The 21,067-nt window shown below is 46.3% G+C and overlaps 1 long non-coding RNA gene across 1 annotated transcript; it reads right to left on the reverse strand.

Annotated features, from left to right (window-relative positions):
- Window positions 1–15,056: 15,056 nt before the first annotated feature.
- On the reverse strand, window positions 15,057–18,033 carry LOC143441571 (uncharacterized). The gene is made up of 3 exons (XR_013109131.1): window positions 17,897–18,033; window positions 16,732–16,861; window positions 15,057–15,663 (listed from the first exon to the last, which is right to left on the reverse strand). It is a non-coding gene; the product is annotated as an uncharacterized LOC143441571 (long non-coding RNA).
- Window positions 18,034–21,067: the final 3,034 nt, after the last annotated feature.

Raw genomic sequence — 21,067 nt, forward strand, 5'->3', positions numbered from 1 at the left:
CGTGATACCAGGGTGAGCACGCAGGAAACATCCAGGTTTGTAACACAATTAATTTTTGAGCTGAGTTTTGTTTGGGTGTGTATTCAGAAGCCTTGTAGTGTTGCCAAGCGTTTGCAACCCTGCCCCCACATTCAGTTACGTGGCTCTACATGGCTGGTGACACAGTTTAAGAAGGTGTAGTTTAAACCACTAGCTCTAGGGTAACTGTTACAGCAGTTCATACAGACCAAGACAAAGACCACACCCTTCTCACTTCCTTAGTGAATGATTCTAGGCAAAACCAGTACTTAACCTTATAAAATAAAACCAGGAAAGCATCTGATTTCCAAGAACTTAACATGTATCAGCAAAGAAGTGCCCCCCATTCTCTTTTCCAGTTTCTTAAAAGGTATTTATTTTATGTGTATGGTGTTTTGCTTGCCTGTATGTGTATGACATATGCACGTTTGGTGCCCGAGGATGGCAGCAGAGAGGATATTAGGTTCCCTGGAACTGGAGTTAGACTGTTGTGAGCCATCACGTGGGTCGGGGAATCAAGTCAGGATCCTCCAGAAGAGCAGCCAGAGATCTTAACTGTTGAACCTTCTCTGTAGCCCAAAAGAACATTCTAGAACAGTGGTTCTCACCCCCCTGGAGTAAACCCCTTTCACATGTGTTGCCTGAGACCATCGGAAAACACAGATATTTATACTATGATTCATAACAGTAGGAAAATTGCAGTTGTGAAGTAGCGATGAAATAGTTTTATGGTTGGGGGTCACCACACAATGAGGAACTGTATTAAAGGGTTGCAGCATTAGGAAGGTTGAGAACCATTGCTGTGGAAAAAAATAGTTCAACAAAATACCAAGAAAGTAAATCTGCATAGCAACTAGATTTAAAAAAAAAAAAAAAAACCCTCCACTATAAGCAAGGTCAAAAGAATGACAAACCAGGAAAAGTATTTGCCACAAAAATTAAAATGTTGATTACAAAAATGTATTCTTTTAAGTTAAAAAAAAAAAAAGGCTATTTGTGGGTCGTGGGGCGGAGAGAGGGGAATGGGCTGGATCGATGGCTCAGTGTTTAATAGCACTTGCTACTTTTGCAGAGGACCTTAATTTGGTTCCCAGCAACCTGAGGCAGCTCACAACAGCCTATAACTTCAGTTCCAGGGGGTCAGCTGCCCCCTCTGTGGGCCCCAGGCACTCAGGAAGTGAACTACATAAATGCAGGCAGTCACTCATACATGTAAAATAAAAGCAAAGCTTTGAAGTAAAAAAATAAGAGAGGAACAGATAGTTCAGAGAAAAAGAAATCTAATCAATTCTTTTTTGTTTTTTGAGACAGGGTTTCTCTGTATAGCCCTGACTGTCCTGGAACTCACTCTGTAGACCAGGCTAGCCTTGAACCCAGAAATCCTCCTGCCTCTGCCTCCCAAGTGCTGGGATTAAAGGTATGTGCCACCACTGCCCAGCTGATCTAATCAATTCTTAAAGGCCCTAATTCTCAAACCCACACAGACTCTCAACCCTGCCCAGGCTCCTGGGGAGCTGGGGGGCTCTTACTTTTGCTCGAGGAGAGGACTGGATTTTCCTGTAAGGAGTATGTTCTAAATCCTTAGTGAGCTGACATTATAAAAGATGCTCAGTGTGATGGAAGAAACTGGAAAAACTTGCAATTTAAATGGTAAGATTTTGTAAATATGAAGATAATTATTCAGTAGCAGAGTAGGTACACACACACAAAAATTAGGATTGCTATAATTATCAATTCCATCTTCTGACTGACAGTGATTCCATCTTGTGGGGAGATGTGAACTGTGGTCTGCAGTATGAGAGAAAGCAGTGGGTGCAATATAGGGTTTTCCACAGCAGGCCTGTTCCCCAGTCTTCTGCCATTCTTAGTCTGTAAGGGGTAGGCTGAGGGAATGGGTATGGTTGGGAAGGTGCAGGGATGGCTAGCAAGACTGCTGCCTTCTCATGGTTCAACCTACCGCCCAATGCAGGTCAGTCATCTCCAGGTCATCCTGAGTGATGTCACCAGGTCTTTACTGGGTGATCTGGATTTGAGTGACAGCTTATAGAATGAGTTCTGGAAGCTGTCCTGCCTGTCCCTGCTTGCCACTTGTTTTTTGATTGGCTTATTTTATTGGTGCCGTTGGCCAGTTTCTCTCCCAGGTGAACAGGTCTGAGATGCCAGCCAGCAAAGTCTCTCTGCTGGGAAAAGGTTTCTTCCCTCCAGCTGCTCTGGACTCTGCTGAAGGATGTACACTGTAGTACCCCTGAGGCAGTGTTGGTGTCCTGACTGTTCTATCTGGAGACTTGCTGGGGCTGAGTGGAGAGAGCATCAGGCTTAACCTGTCGCGCAAAGCTGCTGAGGGCGAGTGTCTGTAGCATGTGCGCCTCAGCTCAAAGTACAAGTGGAATGGCCAGCATCAAATCTCACATCTAGACAGACAGCATCAAGTTACACGCTTCTGTGTATTGAAGGGTTGCCATAGAGTCTTGCTTTAGAGGGGTCAGCCCAAGGTCATTAGACCTAAGTCGGAGCTTCAGGGGTTGCTCACCTCCAGGGAGAATCTCTCCCTTCCCCACCAGAGATGAACATCGAGACACTGGGGCTAAGAACACGATATTGTTTTGTATTTAAAATTAAAAAAAATTTTGTGTAGCAGGATATTTGATATCTTATAAAACTTGTTCTGGCTGCCCTCTGGACCAGTCAGCTCTTGTAACCAACAAAGGGTCCCGACTGAAGCATGTCTGAGATGCAGACCAGCCCTGCAGCTTGTCTGTCTCTGGCCCATACACCTACCTGTGCAGGTACTATCTCCTGCCATAGTCAACCCAGGAGCTGAGTCGCTGGAATCGTGTGGACACTATTGAAACTAGCTCCACTCAGAGCCCTTGCTTTTCCCCAGGAGATTCCAATAAAATCACAGGTTAAGTCCATACCTCTCCTCCAGCTTTTATATCACCTGCTCTCTCCTTTCCCTGTGGCTCACTGAAGCCCAAGACTGTAATGAACTGGAGTTTCCTAGGGTTTCCTCTGCCATACCTGACTACAGGACACCTAAAGGAGCCCAGAGCATGGTGCTGAGCTCGTCGCTCAGTGCTCTCCTCAGTCCACAGCTGCATCTCTCCTGCAGCCGCCTGTTTCTCCCCAGCCCCCAGTTTGCAGGGTGACTGGCTCGTGACCCACATCCTACCCTTAGGAACCCGTTCCCACTGCATGGTGGTGGTTATGTTTTTGTGGTGGAGATCTGACAGGCGGGTAAAATTCTGTCATAAATTCAGACCCCTTTTTGGCCTGACTTGATGTCATAAAAGGAAAAGCTTGCGTGAGGACAGAAAACCCATCTTGTCAGAGTAGGTTTGCCTGAGCAAAGTTCTAGTCAAGGAGGATTTGTCTTTTAGCTCCTGGATAGTCATGAAAGATGTGTGTGCGTGTGTGTGTGTGTGTGTGTGTGTGTATGTGCATGTGCGTGTGTGTGTGTGTAGGGGGGGATGGGACATAATTGCTTTGGGGATTACAAGGGACCTAGTGTATGATCCTGGTTCTTGTGCAGAGGGGGAGGGTCTGAGACACAGGGAAAGGTTCTCAGCACAGATCTCAGAACACACCTGGCTGAAGCGCTTACCTGCACTTCATGGTTGAGTGGAGAAAGGGTTGTACTACAGGCCACTGGTGCCAGCGGGGCCTCATGGCTCCCGGGGGATGGGCAAGAGGGGTGGGTAGCAGCAGCAGACACACCCTCCCTTTGAATCCTTTCAAATGTGCATTCTTCTCTTGGTGTTACCCTTGTCTCACAGGCTAGACTTTGCAGAGTTTAAACTTTTTTTTATTCTACTATTTTTTTTTTATGGGGGGTGCATTCTCTCCTACTCTTGTTTAACAAGCAAGTTCAAGCAATGACTCTCTCCTCTGGATTCCCATGGGACATCTATTTGACACTTGCTGAAACCGTCTGACACCCATTCGCTCCTCATGTCTCAGGCTGGCAGACGTCACCTGTATGCACAGCTGAGTTCTCACCTTAAGGCTGCCTCCTGAGCACCCTGAGCTCAGGGCTAGCCACTCTACAGGCGGTGGCCACACCTCTCCGGCCTCCACCATATGATCATGGGCAACAGATAGCTTCCTATGGAGTGGTGGTAGGACCCAGGATGAGGCTACTTAACTTCCTGTCTTAAGTTCTCCTGTGTTCTGGGAGCCCCGGCTGTTCGCACATTCTGACTCACTGCTTGAAGGTTAGACTGTCCTGTCCTGGAATCAGATGCTGGCTCACTGGAGCCTTGGAGTCGCTCTCTCTCTCGGCGTTCGATGACCCCAGCATAACTGAACAATAAGAGGGTAAAAATAGTTGTGGTTGGCTCTCGTTAAGACTAACTTACATTTGTGGCCAGATTAACTTTGATCTGGCAGACTAGGCATTTTGTGAACAATCTTGACTGCAAGCAGGGCTGCAGGGGTCAAACACATCTGCATCCAGTGACTTTCCTCTGCAGCACCCGCCCACCTAAGGCTGGTTGATGTCCACAGCCTCTGCAAATTGAGGGCTTACTCTAGCAAACAGCTTCTGGGCATTTCCCTCTCGGGAGAAGGGTGTGTGACAAAGTCTTACTATGCAGCCCAGGCTGCCTTCAAACTCTGAAACTCCTACCTCAGCCTCCTCACTGCTAGAACTACAAGTATGTGTCCATTGCCGTGCCTGGCCTCTTGGGCATACCACCCCAGCTCCACCACTTACTGACTATGATATTGGTCAGTCTGCTTAATGTTCTCTCAAAAATTAGGATTGCATAGGCCTGTCCCAGAGCTGAATTATAGGAGTTTACATTATCTAGCATGTCACATATTCTAAGTCACTACTGGTTGTGATTTCTGTGGCCACTTCTCATCCACCCAGTGTTCTAGTTGCATGTTTACTTTCTTCATTTTCGCTCTCATCCCATCTCTGGGCTGTCCGTCTCTGACACCACAGACTGGTTGGATGAATGAAAGGATGTGGTATGAGAGTCAACAGCAGCTTGAGCTGTGGCTACCCAGGACATAGTCAAAAGCCTCGGGTTTCTGAGGGCTACAGTAATAACCTGCCAGGAAAGATGTGCCCCTTGCTAAATAGAGGCGTGAGTACTAATGAGTAACCACTGGCTTTCTGATCGGAATGGAGATCCATTCCACAGGGGTGACTCATACCAGGTACTATAAATGTGGTTACGGGTAACAACTGGGAAGACACAGGCCTTAGGGAAGAACCCACTATTGTTGTTTTGCTCAATAGAAATAATATCAAAATGCCTTCTAAACACCCACTCTTATGCACATGATTCTGTTTTCAGCCTTGTTCAGAGAAGCTTCTTCTTTTTCTTTTTTTAAATTTATTCAGATGAGTATAGTACACTATAGCTGTCTTCAGACACACCAGAAGAGAGCATCAGATCCCATTACAGATGGTGTAAGCCACATGTGGTTGCTGGGAATTGAACTCAGGACCTCTGGAAGAGCAGTCAGTGCTCTTAACTGCTGAGCCATCTCTCCAGCCCCCCCCCCCCCCGAATTGCAAATTGAGGGCTTACTCTAGCAAACAGCTTCTGGGCATTTCCCTCTTGGGAGAAGGGTGTGTGACAAAGTCTTACTATGCAGCCCAGGCTGCCTTCAAACTCTGAGACTCCTACCGCAGCCTCCTCACTGCTAGAACTACAAGTATGTGTCCATTGCCGTGCCTGGCCTTTTGGGCATGCCACCCCAGCTCCACCACTTACTGACTCTATGATATAAAAGAAGCTTCTTTTAACTGATCAAAGTATTGAGAATGAGTGTTGAGCACTCAGCCCTAAAAAGACATCTACATCAATCCCTCCCAAGAAGCAGTGAACATTGTGAAAAAAGGGAACAAAAAAAGAATTTAAGAGCCAGAAGATAGCCAGGAATACCTCAAAAATATGTTTTCAAAAATATGAAATAGTCTTCGGACCATGAACTCACAGAAGCTGTGGTTACCAGCACAAGATTGGGCCAGTAACCATTCCGTCACCAGTGGTGGAAGGGCTCCTGTGTTCCAATTGATATTTGATCATAATCCAGTCAATAACCAAACTCAAGAAAGCAATCTACTTCAACTCTGTGTCTGTCTTTCACGCACACACACACACACACACACACACACACAGCTGGAGAGCTGGCTCAGTGGTTTAGAGCACTTGCTGCTCTTGCAGAGGACTTGTGTTTGATTTCTAGCACCTACAAAGAGACTCACAGTCTCCTGTAACTCCAGATGATCCTGAAAGTTCCAGGGGATCCAGTGCCCTTATGACTTCCATGGGCAACAGGCAGGCAGGCAAAACCCTCCTACACATAAAATAAATAAAATATATAAATTTTAAAGAAGTGTGAAAATGGGAGGGGAGCTTGCTGGAAAAAGACTTGGGGGGTGGCGGGTAGCAAGGGTGAGAGAGCATAACGGGTGAAAAAGACCAGTTCATATGTATGGAGCTGGTTTTCCCCGGTTCTCAAACACACATACATTTCTCATACAATGTAATCTGAATACAGTTTCCCCTCCCTCTGCTCCTCCTAGTCCTCCCCACCTCCCTTCTCATCCAGATCCACCCTCCTTCTGTCTGTCACTAGAACAGAACAGTCTTCTAGGAGATAACAACCAAACATGACAAAATAACGTATAGTCAGATAAAATGAAAACCCTCATGTTGATGTTGGACAAGCAACTGTGGCCTCTGTTCCTTCTGTTTCCCTCCCTCCTCCTGCCTCCTCTGCTACAGAGCTCTCTGAGCTCTGAGGGAAAGGGTTTGATGGAGACATCCTGTTTAAATCTGTGTGTGGCAAGGTGTCTCTTTCTACGTAGTGTCTGGCTGTGGGTCTCTGTATCTGTTCCCATCTGCTGCAGGAGGAAGCCTCTCTGATGATGGCCGAATAAGGCACTGGTCTATGAGTACAGCAGTATCATTAGGAGAGTTTTTTAATTTCTCCCAAGCAGTGTCGAGCGTGGGTTCCATTTCTTAGAGTGGGCCTCACTCTAAGTGAAATCAGACATCAGTTGGCTCCTCCCACGTGTTTGTGCCAACATTGCCCTGGCATGTTTTGCAGTCAGGACAGATTATAGATCAAAGGTTTTGTGGTTGGGTTGGTGTTGGCTTTTTTTCTCTTTTGGGAGTCTGCAGAGTGCCGTTCTGTGTCATAGACACTAGAACATGGGGGTGAGGTTCTTGTAGGTATTAGTTCATCCTCTCCTCAGTCAGAGAGTTGTGTGGGCGTTGTATTCAGCAAAGGAGCCTTGCTATCAGTTTGCAGAGAGCAATCTACGGTCTTGGCAACAGCCCCGGTTGTTTGGGGGTTTCCATGGGACCCCGTCCCCCAACAGCACAACTGGATGAAACCCAGTCCCCGGCACGCGGATGCTTAGTTTGGTTAAAAAAAAAAAAAATTAAAAAAAATAAAAAGGCAAGCAGTAGGCTTCTGTCTCCCTCATTATTTGGAGACTTCATTAGGCTTCCCTCATATGTATATGAAGTTTCCATGGCGACCTTTCCACACTGCTGCCCAGTGCTCTTCCATTCTCCCTAATGCTCTTCAATTCTGTCTCTCCCCTCATTCCTTCCTCGCCGCCCCTCCCCCGCCCGATTCTCCCGTTCTTAGCCCTCCTGTCCCCACTCCAGTCCACCCATAAAATCCTTTCCCCTTCCCAGGAGACCCACATGTCCCCCTTCTAGTTCTTCTCTCTCTGCCTCTCCAGGTCTACAGATTATAGCTTGGTTATCATTTATTTAATGGCTAATATCTAGACATAAGTGATGATATACCATATTTATCTTTGTGGGTCTGGTTTACCTCACTCAGGATGATTTTCTTCCAATAGTTTTATCCATTTGACTGCAAACTTCATATGTATACACGTATGGGTTTTTGTTCTTGCTTTTAAAGAAAAAAAAGGCCCTGGTTTGAGTGTGGGGAGCTGTCCAAACAGCTGCTTCTGTAGCAACATTCTGGAAGCAGGAGGACCCTTCACCGGCAGACTGTTCTCACTTTCTCCTTGAGACACTCCCACTGTGTCACTCAGACTGGCCTCCACCTTGGTGACCTTGCCTCAGCCTCCCCAGGCCTGGGATTACAAGAGGACTTCACCAGGTCCCCTTCCTGGCTACAGGAAAGTCTTTTCTTCAGACCTTTATGGTTCAGAACTTACAGGTACCCTCAGAAGGTGGAGTATGGAGTATCCCAGGTCAAACTTCTCCATCCACTGAGGGGAGCTGTGTGGCCTGGGCCAGCCCCTGACCACCACAGCTATAGCACACAGTGCAGTTTACTTCCAGCCTGTGTGAATGTTCACATTTACAGTTTTGCAAAGCTGAAAGCAACAATAACATAAACTCGCTTCAGTAGTTCTGCCCCTGTGTAAAGAGGGCAAACACCCCCAGGCCAGCTGGAACAAAGCCCCTCTGTTAGGAGATGCAGCTTTCTGAGTCTCAGAGTCTTGGAAGTATTGGAATGACCAGCTCAGTAGGGGGCCTGGACCAGCCCCTCGGTGTGGCCCCTCCCCATCCATGCTTACACCATGGGAGAGTGTGGGAGAGGGCAGCGCCTGGTCCTGCTGGGCAATGGGTGTCGGGGTTAGGGTGGCTTCCATGTGGGAACCCAGGGCCCCAAATACTTTTCTTGTGCTTGAGGGCCAGCACGTCTGACCCTTGTCCTTGGCACCCTGGTCAAGGGCACCTCTGAAGACAGGCTTTTCCCACAGTCTCTAAGAACAGCCTCCCCTTTCATTCAGGAAACCCAAAAGTTAAAATTTCTACTCTGTCTCAAGGATATTCAGGCTGTCATGCCATCTCTGCCTTGACTTCGTTCTTGTCCCTTGGTCCCTCTGTTCATCATCATCTCTCTATGTGTTCCTCCTTTCGTTCCCCTCCCTCCCGCCCTCCCTCCCTCCCTCCCTCCCTCCCTCTCTTTTCCCACCCCATCCTTCTCATCCCCCCTCCCTCTCTTCCTTAAGCCTACTGTAAAGAACTTGGCATATAAGGCCCACACAGTGATATTAACCAGCGAACCTCTATTCAGTTATAGAAGTCATTCAGAAGCCCTGGAGCTTCGCATTGGGTTCACACTTTCACTGTCAAATGCATTTTAAAAAATACACTCTCCCTGCCACAAAACCACAAACCATCTATGGTGAAGTTAAAACCAGAACAATTAGCTTCACATCCTCTTTCATGCTCACCTGTCCGTCATTTGCATTCTGTTCCTCCTCCTTCTCCTCCTTTCCACACGGTACACTGTATGACATGCACACGCATTTACATGTATACACAGATATACTGTAGGCTAGGATTTACATATGAGAGAGAATGCATTTTTCCCTCTTAAGAGTATGTAATCTTGTTAATAATATGTATTCTAAGTCCACCCGTTTTCTTGCAAACTTTGTGATGTCATTTTTCTTCACAGCTGAGTAGTATTCCACTTTACATATGTTCTGGATTTTCATTATCTATCCTTTCATCTGTTGATGGACAACTAAGTCGTTTTCACTTTCTTGTTATAGTGTGGATAACAGACTAAGAAACACTGGAGTACAAATGTCTCTGTGGCCGACTGTACAGTTCCCTGGCATATGCTCGTGAGGGAAACAGTTGGGTTGTGTGGTAGTTCTAGTTTAAATTCTTCGAAGAAGCTCCAAACTAATTTTCACAATGATTGTATCAATTTTCAAGTAGAAAGGCTTCTTGTTTCTCCATATCCTTTTCAACATTTATACTCAGATTTCTTGATAATAGTCATTCTGACTGCAGTGAGGTGATATCTCAAAATTGTCTTAATTTGCATTTTCTGATGGTTAAGGAGTGCAAAACTTAAAAAAAAAAAAACTAAGATTTGTTTATTTTGTACACATGAGTCTTTTGCCTGCCTTCTCCCAAGAAGCTTTGAAGGCTGCAGACACCCCTCCTCACCCTGCCCTGCTTCCTCATTTGCCTGGTCCTTCTCAGCTGAGTACCCAATGGCCATGCACTGTTTGCTAGAGTGACCATTTATTTATATGTTTCCCTTGTGTGATAGCTAGAGTTAGCCACGAGTAACTCCCCAGCTGGCCCCGTGGTCTCCACAGTGCTATCTTTGTCCCCAGGAATCCAGGTTGCTGATGCCCACCTCTGTAGCAACGTGGGCCAGTCTGCCATCCTCCTGACAATCATTAATTAGCTTGTGGACCTTCCCAGGGCCCAGCGATTGAGGGTTCAGAGGTAGCATTCTAATTTCTCACTGGAGAGCAGAACAAACAAGTGTTACCCTTTAGTGGACTACAGGGAGTTTGTTTTCTCTGCCAGTTGAAGAGTTAAAAGGCAGGAACAAAATTTCAAGCACAAAAGGTAGCACAGGGAAAATTTTAGATGTAGCACCAGAATCAACTGATGAAATAATACTTTTATTGAAGATGAAGATGCACATGTGCACATTCATACACACACGTGCACATTCATACACACATCCAGACATATACATACACACATCCAGGCACATACATACACACAGACACAGTACACACGTGCATGTATGCAGACATACAGGAAGGGACACTGAGAAAAAGCTCCCGTGCATAGCAAAAGAGGAACTTAGGAAGCTAAACCTGGTCTCTCCTGAAGACCTGGGTGTTTTAAGGGGCTTTTGTAGGTGGCAGTGGCGTTCTTCCTTCCTTAGTTTAGTGCATCACAGTTTAAAGAAAGGGATGCCGACAACGAGCCCATAACTTTAGATAAAGGTGTGCTGTGTCTGGCCTCGTGGGAGCTGTCCACCGTCAATGTCAGGAGACAAAACCTGCTAGGCTGAGGGGTGAGGAAGGAAGAGGAAGATTTCTAGCTTTCCCATCTGTCGGTGGCCCCTTTCCCATCTGACTCTCAGGGATCTCTCTAACACAGGGTTCTCAACCTTTCACACAGCTACAACCCATTCACACAGTTCTCATGTTGTGATGACCCCTAGACCGTAAAACTATTTTTGTTACTTCATAACTGCAATTTTTCATCATTATGAATTATAATGTAAATATCTGATAGGCAGGATATCCGATATGTGACCCGCAAAGGGGTCTTGAACTCACAGGTTGAGAACCATTGGTCTAAAGCCTCGTCTTTCATTTTCCCATCTCAGGGGTCACCCTAACTTCTGTTAGGGATTCAGGGGTACACGCTACTCTAAATACTTCAAGTTGACAAGGGGACGATGTAGGGAGGGCAGCAGCGACAGTGCCTCTGCGAAGGTCAGCCTAAGGGGCCACAATAAATCCATGGGGAAGATCCAGAACATACAATAGCCGTTTGGTGAGAGCATGGTATGAGTAAGTGCAGTAACATTGCAGCACACAGAGGGAGACTGTTGGCACTACTGTAATTCCTGCTGAGAGCCTAGTTAAGGAAATAGGGTAGGCTAGCCCATGTAACCCCTGGCAGGCTTCGCCGCGGGTGTCAGATTGACAGTTTCTTTGCCATTATTGTCCGCCGCAGGTACACACCATTAGTCCGTCTCAAGCTTTTCCATCTGCAGACCTTGCTGGCCTCCAACTAAGAAATCTGCCAACCTCTGCCTCCCAAATGCTGGGATTAAAGGTGTGCACCACCACTGTAAGCCCCAGTCTGGTGATTTTTAACTTCTGTATAATATTTAGATAAACTTAGAGTAGAAATGAAACATTTTAAAGTAAATCTTGATTATACATATATTTTCTAAGCCAGTACCCAAAACTGTTAGCAAGAGTAAATTAATAACTAATGACAATTCGATATTAATGTTCTAAACTTTGACCATATATATATGTGTATGTATATACATATATGTATATATACATATACACATATACATATATACACGTGTATATATACACATATCAGATATCCTGCCTATCAGATATTTACATTATAATTCATAATGATGAAAAATTGCAGTTATGAAGTAACAAAAATAGTTTTACGGTCTAGGGGTCATCACAACATGAGAACTGTGTGAATGGGTTATATATATATATATATATATATATATATATATATATACACATATATATGTGTATATATATATATATATATATACTCTACATCTCTTTTACATAACTTTTAAATAATTTACTTATACCCTTGTAACTTGTATAAGCTGTCCAGTTTTCCCATTCCAGAAAAAAATTCAGCCATCTTAATTTTTATATACAAATCTTTATTAAAAATGTTTTCATCTTACTGTTTTTTTGTTTTTGTTTTTTTGGGACAGGGTTTCTCTGTGTAGCCCTGGCTGTTCTGGAACTCACTCTGTAGACCAGGCTGGCCTCGAACTCAGAAATCAGCCTGCCTCTGCCTCCCAAGTGCTAGGATTAAAGGTGTGCACCACACTGCCCAGCATCTTACTGGTTTCTTAATATTGTGACAACCTAATGACACCTACCAATACACCGACTGCCTGTTTTCTCCCAGGGGGATTAAGCTGTATCTATCTCCTCTCCATAAGGTCCCAATGAGAAACCAAAGTTCAGTTTCAGCAAAGCTCCAGCTGGGGACCGGTGAATTTGTAAGGCTTACTTACAGAGCATGGTGACCTGAAAGCAACACACTGGAAAATCTTTCTCAGTGTGGACGGTCTTTCCCACAGCCAGTACGTTGGAGCCATTTGGCATTCCTGTTCAAAAGGGTCTGAAAGTCCACCCTGCAGGGGTTTGTTATTTATAATGAGTTCTGGGTGGTCCCGAGGTAAGAGAAACGTTGGACATAGGGAATTTCAGGGACCGTTCTCTCTTGTTTATCTCTCTCCCTCAGAATGCCTGGAATTGAATGATGGTATTATAATTAAGAATCCTCCCTGGGGGCCACGGTTCACCATCCCCCAGAGGGTATTTACACCTCACACAAGCTGAGAGAAAGTCTAAAGTTTTCTTTCTAAATCCTTGGAGTTTAATTTACTCCAGCTGTCCAGGAGGCCAGCCAGTGGGGGACCTGAAGAAATCTTAGCAGCTTCCATTTCCATTATCCAAGACTGGGAGAGACAGACAGTCCCCTCATTCTCCTGAGTCTCTAGGCCAGCATCCTGAGAGGCATATTCTAACCAACTAAAGGGGCAGCCAGTTTGACCTGCCATCAGTGCCCAGCGTCTGACCAGTTCTTTCTCATCCACGTCTGTGGTCTTGTACTACCATTTTCACCTGATACCCTAGAAGTCTCTGATGCTTTCATTCTTGGAAGCACACTGTTCCCTTCTAGCCTCATCCATAGGACACAAGAAGGTGAGGAGCCTGCAGTCTAAGAGACAGTGGCCATCTCCTGGTCGTATTCATGAGCAGACTGATAAGGTTTGAGCCTGCACTCTGAAAGACAGACTCCCCCCACTCCTAAGCTATAAACTGGCTTAAAGCCCTGCTGTTTGGAGTGATATAAAGTAAAGTAAGCTCTCCTCTCCTGGTAGGGGAGTGGGTGAGACCACAGCACTTCTTAAATAGTAGCCTGAACAAGTCAGTGACAGTTAAAACGAAACTGTGAGACGCTGGGCCTAATATAAGCATCCTGACTCCCAGATAAGAGGGGAGGTTTGCGTTGATCAGGGTGGAGTAAAAGGGGGGAGATTCCTCTGCCTTAGGGTCTCCCTGATCTCGTGTTTATTTTCTTAATCTATCAGTCCATATTACTCCCCCCTCCAGCCCAGATAGACAGCATGGTAAGCACCTCTGGTGACTGTCTAAATTGGCAGAGCCTCCTTGTAATTCACCACATGTGACCTGGATTCAAGTCCCTGTGACTTCTTAAGCACTAGACACAGAAAACAAAATGCCTAGTATTTGGCCCCGGGGCCACTGCAAATCTCAGCCTGTTAGTAAGCTGGCATTGGCATTGGGGGCACAGAGGGGGAAGCTCTTAACTCCTCCTCATGATCTAGTGAATACATCATGAAACACACTTGTGTTAAAATCTAAGGAATCTGCCATGAAGGTCTGATATAACCTCTAGTCTGGTAACGTCAACAGAGTCTCGTGGTTACTTCCTGCCTGTGATGAGCTCAGCTCTATGATAAAATGAGCCCATCCTGTCCCAGGACATGAAGTCCTCATGAGGCCAGCATCTCACAGATTTAATGTGGATGGTCCCCACCTTTCTTTTTCAAACAAACATCCGAGTTAGATCGGTGTGGATATAACAGAAGAAATTACCCTCGGGTGTGGAGACTCTGAGTAACAAACCAAAGTAACAGAGGAAGGAATTCCATGGTTTCTACTCAAAGCCGTGAGAAAGGCTAGAATCCTGCTTGGCTTCTAGAGAGGGAGAAAAACTTAGTCACCATCTAATTTGTAGGTTAAAAACCAATAGTGAGCTTGCCTCTCTCTTAGAATTGCAGAAGAGACAGGGAAAGGATGGAGGGAGTTTCAGGGATCTAAAGTAAAACCCCAAAGGTTTGTGTGTCGCTGGGTAGAAAATGACTCCCCGATCTCCCTAAGGGGTGTGACCCTCCTAGCTCCTGGATTGGGTTTTGCCTTGAGCCCTGTGAGATAACATCGCTTCGGAGCCAGGCTGTAAGTTAACAGGGAAGATTTAGTTCTGCGCACCCATCTCATGTCAGTGGAATAGTTCAGCTTAGTTCCCACGAACTAAGGCTCCAGGCACAGGCATGGACCGGAAGGGTCCTGAGCCACTGGCCTTGAGGGAGTTCGTGGGTCCCAGAGGGTCAAAAGAAGTAATTTCAGGCAGGAATCTAAATCTTAGGCTAGAACAAAGAAGTAATTTCAGACAGGAGTCTAAATCTTAGGCTAGAACAAGGAAGTAGGCTTCAGACATGAAAATGACTTTGGGCTAGGACAGGGAAGTAGGCTCGGATACTTTGGTCATCCTGATAAGCCCTTAGAAACAGTGATCATGGGAGTGTTCATGTAATTGGGTTTATTGTCTTGCTTGTTCCTTGACTATTTGCATCTATTGTATTGCTAGTTCCTCAACCTAGAACTGACCTTAATACATGCATGTAATCAAAATGGTATAAAAGCATAAAGGAGGAAGGGGGATGGGATAGGGGGTTCTAGGGAGGGGAAGTGGGGAAAGGGGGTGACACCTGTATTGTAAATAAATAAAGAGAAAGATTCTCTTTTTAAAAAAGAAAAGAAAAAGAAAAAAATGCTTTGTAATGGAAACACCGTTTAATTCTCTGAAGGTCTTCACCTTGTTCTGACCTGTGTGGCAGGAGAAATCCAGGAGTTCTGTTCCTCTTCTGAGCAGGGCATTGTGGGTAGTGACAAAGCAGGAGAGACAGTGAAGCTGTGGCTATGGGTGTCTAACTCCTTCTGTGGTAAGCCGTTTACTACAGTCTGTGCTGTCTTGGGGTAGAAATGAATGGTGAGACTCTGCCTTCAGGCACCCCGGCCACGGGTTCTGGTTCTGGTGGGAGGAGTTCAGAATGGGAAGACTGACACAGAGTAACATTCGGCTGCTCCCAAGCCGGCACCTTCGGGAATCTTCCTGGTGTTTGTTTATTCTCTCTTTTTCCAGCCCCTTCATGTTCTTGAGAACTTGAACCTCTGGGCCAGCCTGGTGCTCTCTCATCTCTGCCACATTCCACTGAGTGGCTTTGCCTTGGGCAGGCCCTTGGGTTAGAGTTCTCACAGTCTGCTAGCTATCGTATCATCATTGAAGAGAAGACACCGTGCTTCTAGAGTCAGATCTGGAAATATTCGTGGATGAAAGAAACGATGCTTAGGGATTTGCTTCAGAATATTCTGGAGGGTGGGTGTGAGGAGGCAGAGGGGAATGACAGAATCTGGTTTGCTAAGAGCCCTGGATGACCGTCTGCGAGTGTTTATTTTATCAGTTGCTATGAACATTTAGAAACCATGCTTGGCCTTCAGAGGTCAAGCCTCGGGTAGCTGCCAAGTTGAGAGAAGGCCATCCTCTTCAGCTCTCTTTTGGAGGGTGTCTGAGCATGGGCCTGGTTCAGAAGGAGGCATTACTACCCTCCTGCATTCTTGGGAGGGATACATCTAAGGGTGGCCTGGGAGCTAGCAGGGATGTGGGGTTGGGACATTAAGGGAGATGGGTGTGTCAGGAGGTGCCAGAGGTAAAGCGGAGGCACAGAACAACCCCAGAGAGCTGTCTGAAGCTGTGGGTGACCCCAAGGAGCTCCTCATGATGCACTCTAGTCTGCAGTTTGCCCTTTTGATATGTCACATCATATGGGAGTGCATAGGACATCGGGGCTCAGAGAGAGAGTGAATCAACATGAAACAGTGGAGCTTTAAAACCAACAGAGAATGTCAGGTTCCCGGCTCCCTGCTTAGCCAGGGGTTGTCAGTCCTTGGAGATGCTATTCACCACACATTTCTTTCACCCTAGGGACATGAACCTTCTTTGGCTTCAGAATTTACTGCCTCCATCTTCTGCTCAGTATAATTCTCACACAGCCTCGAAGCCTGACTGTGGGCTCAGCCCTTACTCATTTCTCCACGGCCTGGCTTCAAACAGCAAGCTAGGCTACTTCTGGTGTCTGTCACAGCTCCTAAGATTTGGCAACAACTCCTTTCTCCTGTGAGGACTGACTTTCGTCTGTGTAGTAGATTACAGGGGAACATGACAGTCACTCCGCCATGAAGTGGTCAGGCTGCTGCTCCTCCCCTAGATTTCTGAGCCATCAGGAGGTAGGAGAGGAAGCCAGGCCAGGCCAGCTCCCTGCTAAGTCTTGAAAAGAAACCTTGAGTATCTGTCAGAGGCCCTGACCCCCCACTAGTCAGCTCACCTTCAGAAACCACATGGAGAGGCCGCATGGGAAACAGAGGCTTTGAGATTATGTCATAGACAGGCCAGCAGTCCCTGGGTCCTAGGAGAAATTCCTGGAGACTCCTATCCTGGGTATCTTGTCTGTAGTCCTATGAGAAAACCACAAAAATCACCCAACTGAGCCTTAGCAACTCACAGAACCACAGGAGCAGGCAGCACTTGCTGCTTTCTGATAGAAAGTTTGTTCATACTATCTTCAAATAGTATGTTTGGCAGCATTGTTCCTGGGAAAACTGTAGGGGACTAGAAAATCCCTTACAATAAAAACCTTCCACATTTTGTTCATCAGTCAGAGTGCCCTGAAGGTCCTCAGTATAGAAAGAGGAGGGAGCCATTGTCATCACTTAAGCATGGGTCAGACCCATGACTGCAACCTGTGTTTCTTCACCATGTGGTCACTGACTTGGACAGGAAAGGGGACATCTTGTGTCCTTAGATTTCCCTGAGACTTCAGCTATGAGAAGGCATTCTCTCCCTCTCCTCTCCTCCCTCTCCCTCTCCCTCTCCTCTCCTCCCTCTCCCTCTCCCTCTCCCTCTCCCTCTCTCTCTCTCTCTCTCCCTCCCCCTCTCCCCCTCCCTCTCTCCCTCTCTCCCTCTCCCTCTCCCCCTCTCCCTCCCCCTCCCCCTCCCCCTCCCCCTCCCTCTCTTATCTTAGCCATCCTGCTAATTGTCTGGGACCAGTCCTGGACCAGTGTGCATGGCACTTGACAGTTACTCACCTGCCAGGATGCTGAACTAGACCTGTTTCTACATAACCATGGCCTTGGGGCAGCTGGCCCTTCTACTTTTCTACCTCTGCACCTGCAGAAAGGACACCTCTGTTGGGTGGAATTAGGAAATGTTTCATTTGTGTCAAATGGTGGTCCAAAGGGTAAATGAGGGGACCAAAGAGGGGGGAAAAATGGGGTACCCATGTTTGTCAGCATCTTTTTATATCCTTCATAAATCCTCCAGGAAACCGAGGTTACAGAGTTGCCTCGTGGACATGCAAATGTCATTGTAGAATCATGGCTTGACCCAGGTCAGCAATGCCACACCACATGAGTAGGCAGGTAGGGAGGATGGGTGTAGAAGACACAACCATTACTCTCATCTAGACCCTGGAGGATGCTGTTCTTCCTTACCAGCGTGCTGGCTTGCTAGCCAGGGCAGATGCTGCGATTTCCAGGAGTCGACATTCCTCATATTTTACTTGAATCAAGTTATTTGGATTCTATCCACAAAAGTGTCTAGGGAATAGAGCAACAAAGGAAGAAGTCACAGCCATGGCAGGTTTGGAGGCAGCTACTGAACAGTTATGTCTTTGGGGCCTATCCCCATGGCCCTATGGGCGTTAACTAGTGGCCCAGGAGACTGTGCCAAAGGCTGTGTCTATTTGGAATCGAAACTGAACCTTTTGCCTAGAAAATTTGCCCCAGAAGATTTGTCATTCTCTCTCTCCTCTGGCTCCTGGCCACCACCCCACCAAACTGGGAGAAAGGAACACTCAAACACCAGAACACTCGCGTCAGCCTGTAATCTTGCCTCTTCTGTATTATGCACACTTGAGAGACTCAGAGCTTGAGAAGATTGTATTGTTTTTAAAAAGCCTTCAAAATATGTGCAGGGTTGGAGGTGGAGAGACAGGAAGTGAAGCCTGGCAGACTCACAATGTTTCCTTGGAGACTTGGATTTGATTTCAGTTCTGCGCAGAATACCCCTCAGCCTTGTCTGCTTCACTCTGCAAGGAGAGAGAGGTGTGTATACCCTCTCTCAGTGCCCAGCCCTTTGATTAGCGAAGTTGGAATTGGCCAACACCAGGAGGTTCTGAGGAAGTATTTGTTGACTGAAAACATAGTTTTTGCAGACACCAAGCTGTGGCTATTTTCTTAAGTGATTTTGTTTAAGGGTTTACTTGATTTTTATTATGTATGTGCCTAAGTGGACATGAGTATGGGTGCCCAAGGAGACCAAAAGACGTGCTAGATCTCCTGAAGGTAGAGTCACGCTGTCCAATCTGAGTGCCAGGAACTATGGTGACAGCAAGCACCTTTAACTCTCCAGCCCTTGTTATCAAATAACTTAAAATTTTTTTGTTTAAAAAAAACAAAAAAGAAAAAAAGAAAAAAAAATCTGCAGATTAGAACTCTACAAAGAATAAAATAAAAGAAAACCTTAAAAAAAAAAAAAAACCCTACGAGACATCTTTCTTGGCCACACGTTCTGGTTAAGTAGCTTGCCTTGTAACCTGAAAATAAAACAACCCACCTCATGTATTCTAAACATGATTTCAATGACCTTGACAAGGTCTGGTATTCCTCCTCTCCACTCTTTCTTTGTCCCTGTCACCCCCACTGTACCAACCCTGCTCCACCAAGCCTGTGGTATCACAGTGTGGGGTCTCCTCAGGGTGTGGCCTCCAGTGACCACGCCCTGAAGGTGAAGTTCCTACAATTCCCAGGCTATTCAGTGTGGCTGAAGAAAATTTTATTTGGAGAAGGCCAAGGTGCCTCTAGCCCTCAACCACAGAGGACAAAGAATAAAACCTGTGGCTACTTGGAGATGGCTCAGGAAACCTCTGTGGCAAGAGCTATGCCACAGCTTGTTTTGTGTAGCAGAGAAATGTGTCTTGGAGGCAGGAGATACGGACTTAGGCTATACTCCCTACTCTTCCCGACTGGCTTCCCCCAGTGGCAGCTTCCTGCTTTCAACACTGAGGGCCCAAAGTCCTGAAGTCATCTCCACCTGTGCTTCTCTCACACAAGTAGTCCATTGGCAAATGGGCCCCAAGTTCAAAAGACACTGAGAGCCTGGGCCCGGTGCGTTACTTCCTGCATCTTAGATCTGAGTTACTGATGTTCTGCCAACCGTCTTCTCAAGCTGTCCTCGGCCTTCTGAAGCATGCCATCTGTCTTTTTTAAATTATTTGGGTTTTTTTGATATTATAATCATATCGTTTTTCCACTTCCCTTTCCTCCTCCAAAACTCACCCATATACCCTTCCTTGTTCTCTTTCAAATTCATGGCCTCTTCCTTAACTGATGCTATATACATGTATATATACAAGCATATTCCTAAATACGTAATACAACCTGCTTAGTCTGTATAATGTTACTTGTGTGCATGTTTTCAGGGCTGACCATGAAACTGGAGAACCAGTTGGTGTGCTCTTCCCTGGGAAGAGTATTTCTCCAGATTTCAGCATTCCTTAGTTCTTGTGTAGTGCTGAGGCCTCATGGTTTCTGCTCCCCCCACCCCCCCACCCCCGTCCACTTTAGCGTGTCTGTCCCATGTTGTTATCCTTGTTTAGCCCATGTTTAGGCAGTCATGTTGATGAGGCTCTATGGTTACAGCTTCTGACATTTCTAGGAGACACAACTGCACAGCAAACACCCTGATTCTCCAGCTTTTCTGATCTTTCTGCCCCATCTTCTAGGGCAGAAGATGTGTTGCAGATGTATCTGAGGGGACTGGAGTCCACAGCCAGGCATCTTTATTGGTGATGGTTTTCTGTAATGGTCTCTGCCTGTTGCAAAGAGAAACTTCCTCGTGAGAGGTAAAGACGGCTCTCCTCCGTGGTTATAAGAACAAATATTCAGGATGCAGTTAGGGACTGTGCGGCTTTAATAGAGTGGTGGGTTGGATTCTCTTCTGAGATCCATGACTTCACTAGCACTGGGTTGTTGGTTAGATTCCCAGGATGAGGCATGGCTTCCCTCTTGTAGAGTGTTTTGAAGTTAGTGGCCCGAGCAACTCAGACAACAGTGGAGAGTGTCACCCTTTGCAGAACTTCTTTGCTTGACTGCTGTCAACCTTTGATTTTTGAGAGGGAATCTCTGATGAAGCTGTTTATTGACTTGGCTAGGCTGGCAGGACAATGAGCTTCAAGGCATCCTCCTGTTGCGATTCCTGGCCCTGTGAACCCCCAGTGCACATCCCAGAGCCTGGCTTTCTATGTTGGTTCTGGGAGTCTGCCTCATGCTTTTGTGTCAGGGACTGACACAGCCACTTCCAAACTCCCCCACTTATCTTTTTCCTGTGTGCCTTAAGACAGTGGCCCTCAACGCAAACCTAACACTCTTCATTTCATTCTGAGAGCTTGTGACAACTACACACTATCTGCTGACCTGTTTATTCACTGGCTTTGGCCACTAGAATGTACTCCTTAAAGAGAAAGCCAGGACAGTGTCTGCAAAACAGCAAGTGCTCACTAGGTCTTTTCTGGCTTCCTGAAGCAAGGTCATAGCAAGAGACTCATGGGAAGCCAGTCTTCTCTCAGAAGGTCATGTTGGCCCTCAAGGCCTGAGAGTGGGCAG

This window comes from Arvicanthis niloticus, chromosome 3 (genome assembly GCF_011762505.2).
Source record: "Arvicanthis niloticus isolate mArvNil1 chromosome 3, mArvNil1.pat.X, whole genome shotgun sequence".
NCBI lineage: Eukaryota > Metazoa > Chordata > Mammalia > Rodentia > Muridae > Arvicanthis > Arvicanthis niloticus.